A 7,137-nucleotide genomic window follows, 5' to 3' on the forward strand; every position below is an offset into this window, starting at 1 on the left:
CGTTTTCTTGTTGTGCTGAACAATAAAACATTCCGTTCAAAGCAAAAGAACAACTATTGTCTTTAAATTGAAAACTAAAACCTTTAGAATCCAAACTTGAAACGGAAATGATGTTTCTGGTGATACTAGGAACATAGTAACAGTTTTCTAGTTCCAAAACAAACCCACTAGGCAAAGAAATAAAATAAGATCCTACGGCTAATGCAGCAATCCGTGCTCCATTTCCCACGTGTAGATCCATCTCGCCTTTATCAAGCTTTATACTTCTCCTTAGTCCCTGTGGATTGGAACATAAGTGTGAGCCACAACCAGTATCTAATACCCAAGAAGTAGAATTAGCTAGATTACAATGTATAACATACATACCTGAAGGAGAAGCAACGTTTCCGTCCTTCTTCTCTTCCTTTAGTTTGGGGAAATCTCGCTTGTAATGACCAATTTCATTACAATTGAAGCATTGCGATGTGGAAGGAGAAGCATTCCTCTTCATCTTGCTCTTAGAAGGCGCCAGATGCCCTCCGGGAGTGGATGAAGATGCAGCCTTGCTTTTCTTCCCCTTGCCTGTTTTCTTGAATTTAGTGCACCTCACATTCAAAGGGTCTTGATTGAACTTAAGGATTTTCTCGCATTTCATGAGTAATTCCACAAGTTCAGAGAATGTGCTCTCTTTCTGATGAAAGAGATAGTGCATCTTAAAACCCTCATAATCCTTATGAAGAGAATTCAGCACTAGTGCAATAGCTACCGACTCTTTGATGGAACCACCAAGTCTCTCAATTGTGAAAAATAATCCAGACATCATATCCACATGAGACCGAATTGATGTGTTTTTTTCCATCTTGACAGAGTAGATGCGCCTTTGTGCCTCCAGAAGTTCGATTTCTAGGCACGACTTGCGTGGGGTTACGAGCTTGAGATTGCTCATCGAATTAGCCAATTCGTCAACCCCATTGCCACCAGTTTGGCACAAGGGTCGAAAACCCGCACACTTATCTTCGAGGCTACTTAGGAGAGCTTGAGGTTCAAAAGTAATGAACCTCCCTCTCCAACTCTCAGGGATAGACTTAAGGATGAACTCCGTGACAAGGTACTTGTGAAGTGCCCAACTTCTGTACCTTTCAGGAGTCATGCCTCGCGCATCATACCTAGGGAAAGGTTGTTCAATGACATAATGTATGCCATTAACTTTCAAAACTTCGACAAGTTTCCCTTTCCATTCAAGAAAATTAGTCAAGTCTAACTCGACATCCAGAATTTCAGATGATATGATTGTTGTTATGTTTGCGACCATTTTGATTACTACAATCGAAAAGAATTTGCAATAAATAACCATTCATACAATTCAATAACTTTAAAATAAAAGCAAAAACATGCAATCATTAAAGCTATTAAAACATTTCATTCATGCAAAAGTAAAAACATGGTCCAAAATGAATGAAACGATTCCAAGACCCCAAAAGTCCTAAATCCTTAAGCAGCTTTAGCATATCTTAAGTAGTTTAAGATTTTAGGTAAGCAAAACCTATTGCTAGTAATCTCCAAATTACTCTTGGTTAATAAATTAATGCCATAATTTATCCCATTGCCACAACTTAATGCCATTGTTGTTTGAGTTGTAACCACAATCAACGTGCTCCTTTAGGACGCCTTACCACCTAAGTCAACTAAAATAGCACCTCGCTTTAGCGTAAACCTACTATCTTAGATCCCTAGATTTTTGTAAGTGTTGATTTGGAAGGCAATTTTTAAAACTCAATATTACTTGGACCTAGTTGTTTCTATGTTGGTTCGATTATTTAGTGAACTTAAAACTAATCGATTCATAGGAAACAACCTGTTCATGCAAAGCATATATACATTCATACATTCACGCATAATATATATATTAAATTGCATAAATAATTGGTGATCTAGTATGGCCCAAAACTTCTTGTCTTGAAGCATCCAATCTTCATCACCACCTTGTTAGCTTGGCATCGTCTTGAATCTTCGTTCAAATGCTAACTTAAAGTTCTAAACTAGAAATACTTGAAAATAATAAATTACATCAAAATTTCCATGCTGCGCAGACCATATTTAAAACTTTACATTCAAAGATAGAACGATGCGCAGACCGTATTTAACTATCCTAAATTTGGCCATACTAGTCACTTGGAGTACCTGCATTGCATAAAATATATATTCTACGCATTCACCCATTCGTATGCTAAAACGAATGGCCCATGTTTATATGCAAGTATTTACGTGAATTAATTAAAATTCACGTTCACATAAACGCGTCCTAAAAGATTAATCAATTTCCAAATTATTAATCCTTAGACTTTATTCTAATTAAAATTGAATTTAATTAAAATAATGCGACCTACGAAATAATTAAAATAATTATTTCATTTTTAATTTCATTTAGTGGCTCCCACTCAAACCAATAATTATTCCGGATAATTAATTATGAAATATTAAATTAAAACTCGCGGCCCGGCCCAAGCAAATAAAATATTAAATTAAATATCCCGTTAGCCCAAATTAATGCAAATATACGAAGCCCAACTAATTAAACGATTAAAAAAAAAAGTTCAATTAAACGGCCTAGGCTTGCGCCCAGCCCGTCGTGCGAGAGGCCCAAGAGCACACGAGCACTGCCGGCGCGCCCCAGCCCATCGTGCGAGAGGCCCAGGAGCACACGAGCACTGCTCGCGCACCCCGCCCCATCGCTCGCGCGCACGTATCGCGTACCCGCAGCCTAGCTGCCCCTGCGCTGCGTGTGTGTTGTGCGTCGAGTGTGCTGGACGTCGCAAGCCTTGTGCTTGCTTCGTCTCAGCCCCGCAAGCAACATGCCTGCCCCTGCCTTGCCTAGCGCGCACGAGGTACGCAGCCTTGTGCTGCTGCCCGTGTCGCATGGCGCGACGAGCACAATGGCCTCGTATGGCTCGACGAGCCATACTTCCATCATGCCCATGTTCGTGTTTTTGGTTCGTAAAACGGACCAACTTAATTAAAATTTAATTTAATTCACGAACTTGCATTAATTTTATTTTTCAAAAAGGTTATGATTTAATTTTTGAAAAACAACGATTTTTAACGATTTAATAAACATTAACGACAATCCAATTTCGTAAAATTAATAAATCAAGGGCTAACAATATTCAAACTTTTAAGAACGATCGAATCAACTTTAAAGTTTGAACTTTTAATTAATAAAATCCGAAACTTTATATCGTTCATAAACAATTAAATTTCAGATTATTAATAATTTGGTTTAAGTGCGATTAAAATTAACGAAACCATTCAAAATTTTAATCCAATAATTTTTAAAATTAGCCACTGACCCATGAAATTATACCCCTTCCCCAATTAACCGAATTATTAATCCAAAATTAATTAAAATTCAATTAGGGTTGTAAATTTTACGAATTGGGGAAAGGCAAAATTAGGGTTTATACTTATCGGAAAAATCTGAACTTTTTACCATAGATCAAGAATGAACCCAGCAACATTGTGTCAAAATTTCAAGCAATTCCGAGTAGTTTAGATCGACCTTTTAATTGAATTACTGTCCGACACATTTAATTTTTAATAAAAAATTAACAAAAACGCCCAAAACTGATGCTTCGAGGCCTGGTTTCGCAATTCTATTCACATGAGTTGATCTTAGAAAATCGTTTTCCATTAGATTAGGTTTTTCAAAATCCAAAAAGCGAATATTTTTGATTTCGGAACTGCCAATTTCGCAATTAATCCCATAATTCGAAAAAATTCCGAAAAATCAACAAAAATTCCAAAAATTTCGACAATGCAAAAACAATAATAATCATGCTAATTCATGTTTTGAATACATAAGGCTCATGATACCACTGTAGGGGAATACAGTTAAACATAATAACATGTGCGGAACAATCCCCAAAGCCAGGAAACATGTATAAAGCACAGATTAAGCATACTTACATTCGAAGTGTGTTTTCCACAATAATCCGTCAACGAACACGAACAAAGAACTCCAATTGTCGTTCCTCTACTTGGTTCACCGACACGATCAGATCCGTCTTGATAATCGTAGCTTAGACAATTGATCAAGATACTTTGCCTTTTGGGATGAACTCACTTTGGAGGCACAGAGAGAATTAGGGTTCTATGTGTCTCTAGGGTTTTGAGTAATCTGAATTGTGATTGCAGTAAGTTGGAAATTAGGTCATAAGGTTATTTACATAACCTTACTAACCGACCAAGCCCGAAGGCAAGGCCGGCCAGCAAGCCACGCGTGAGACAAGCACAGCGCGCTGGGCCATGGGCCTCGCTGCTGTGGCTGTGTCGCTGCACAGGCCCACGCGCACACGCGCAGCTCCGCTCGGCCATGGGCCAGCGCTGCCGTGTTGCCTTGGCCTTTGCTTGCACTCCTAGCGCGCGCCCATTGGCCTCGAGTGCTTCGTGCACTCGGCTCGTGGGCCGCTCTTCGTATTCGCGTTTAATATATTTCCGATATATTATTTATCGTTTCGTATACGACGAATCACCGTCGTACGATACGATTTATTCGTTTCGCCTAGCTTACGAATATTCGCGATACGATATACAATTCCGATGCAAGGTCGTATCATATAATACGTTTCCAACTTAAATCCCGAAAAGCTATTAAATGAATTTCCGATTCATTTAATCAAGTGATCTGTTACGTGTCATTGGTGTGACCTTGTAGGTTCAGTCAAGAGTAAGTTGTGAGTTCAATATCCATTAGAACTCACTGATCGGAAGCATTGCTCTAGCTAGCTGTTCCGATCACTTGATCTCACTGAATTAATTGTTCGCAATTAATCTGAACCTTGGTATTAGACTTAATGCACCTTGGGCGAAGGACATATTTCCTTCATATGACGATACCATTATCCTTACTAGGCGGTTCGAGCAACTCCCTGCGGAAATCCCAATTGCTAAGAACATCTCCAACATAAGAGCCAAAATCCAATCCCCGAGGTTGTTCCCCTTACGGAACTCGGTACAAAATACAATTTTCAAAAACCAATTTAAAAATCCAAGTACAATCTCATCTAGTAGACCATTCCATTGGTTTTACTAAGCCTTTTCCACTCAAAATCATATAAGGCAAGTCAAATTCGGGCGCCGACCCACAAAACCGAGCAAGCCGGGCCTCGTCCCGTAAAACCGAAATTTGAAACCCGGAACGGCTTGTTTTTAGACGCAAAATCAAGTCTTAACCCCCAAGCAAACACTACGTGCCAAAAATCGTACTATTCGTACGAAGGTACATCAATACAAGACAAATCAAGGACGGAGCCCGCGTCCTTGTTTTGGCGGCATTCACGCCACGTCACCAGCGATGGGCGCTGCTTCGGCGTGCTGCGCTGGCAATGGCTGGCGTTTAGCAGCCATTCCCCCTATAAATACCCCCTAATTCCAAGCATTAAGGGATTCAGATTCAAAATACAACGTCGTAATACCAAAATTACGCCTCAAATCCAAATCAAAAAATCCTTCAAAAACACATACAATTCAAGTTCTAAGCAATTGGGAGCTCTAAAAGGAATTCTTGCCTAAACCTAAATAGGTTATTCCGAATCCCACCATATTCAATCATGTTTCTTTGATTTTCCTATTTCAAAAATGATTAGCAAGTTGGCATTTTTACTACTAAAAGTGTCACTTGTAACAATCATACATCTTTTCAAAATCCAAACTTTTCAAAATACAAAAATGCAAACTTTCAAGATTCAAGGATGTTCAAAGTTGCTTGTAACCATCTCTTTGAAGTAGAATCATTTTCAAGTGTGGAGTAATTAAAGATGATACCTTTCTAACTTTTAAAGGGTTTAGTATTTTGAGATTCAAGACTCCATTTTTCAATATACAAGTTCAAGTATTCAAATTTCAAGATCTAACAATGTTTAGGGTTCCTCATGACTACTTCCCTAAACTAGGATCCTTTCCAAGTTCAAGTTCAATATTTCAAGTTCAAACATTTCAAGTTTCAAACTTTTCAAGTTCAAGTTCTATATGCAAAATCTAGGATACTTTGGGTGAACAATCCATCCTAAGTTGAGATTTTTTAGCTTTGACTCCGTGTTGGACGCACTTATTATTAATTAGCCGTTTGGCGTTCGGACCTCATGTGCTTACATTCTATTTCAATATTTCACCTTTCAATTATGCACCTTTCAATTACGCACCTTTCAATTATGCACCTTTCAATCCCGCAATTTCAATTCCGCACCTTTCAATATTGCAATTTCCATTCCGCATTTCGATTCCGCAATTTCAATTATGCAATTTTACTGGCCTAGTCCTTCTAGGCAATGTGGACCTACTCCCTAGTCCATTTCTAGGGGGTCTTGTATTTACTAATTCCGCACTCATTTACTATTGTGATGTTGCTTTATTTTCTTTATTACTTTCATCACCGCACATGCTAAATACAACAAAATGCAAGGTTACATCACGCTTAACAAAGATAATTTCTTGGACAAACCGATCTTAGGTTCCCTTAAATTAACTTTAAAGCAAAGTGACCACCATACAAAGTAGGAATTCTATTTTTCCTAAATTCAAACCCACATAGTCTAAACTAGGGTATTTTCGAAAATGTCGTGCTACGTACTTGAATAATTTCTAAAGCTCGCGAAATAAGCATCTCGTTCCCGTGCCCGGATCTCACCCATCCGTTTCGAAGATTCAAAGCCTTATCCTAATAGAGTCATTTGCGGTCCTTCCAAACGAGACCCAAAATAATGTTTGGTGGCGACTCCTTCAAGATCTAAAAATTCAAAGGTTTCGAAAAACCGCCCTCTTGTAAGGAAAAAGGGTAATTCGAGCCCGACGACAAAAAAAAACCCCTACAGGTATGCTTAAGGGTACCTTCCCTTTAGATACCTAAGTGTTCCCTTAACCACTAGGAAATTAAAGTATAGTGATTATTGTAGACCCCTGGTGGATAAAACTGTTGCAAGGGTTAGAAGTTGGTCTGCTAAGTTTCTCTCTTATGCAGGAAGATTACAGTTAGTCAAGACTGTTCTCTATCACATGAAATTGTACCGGTGTCAGATCTTTGTTATGCCCAAGAAATTCATGAGAGAGATTCATGCTATTTGTAGAACCTTCCTCTGGACTAGTGGTGATTTAGGATCTAAAAAA

Source organism: Spinacia oleracea, chromosome 5, assembly GCF_020520425.1.
Source record: "Spinacia oleracea cultivar Varoflay chromosome 5, BTI_SOV_V1, whole genome shotgun sequence".
Taxonomy (NCBI): Eukaryota; Viridiplantae; Streptophyta; class Magnoliopsida; order Caryophyllales; family Amaranthaceae; genus Spinacia; species Spinacia oleracea.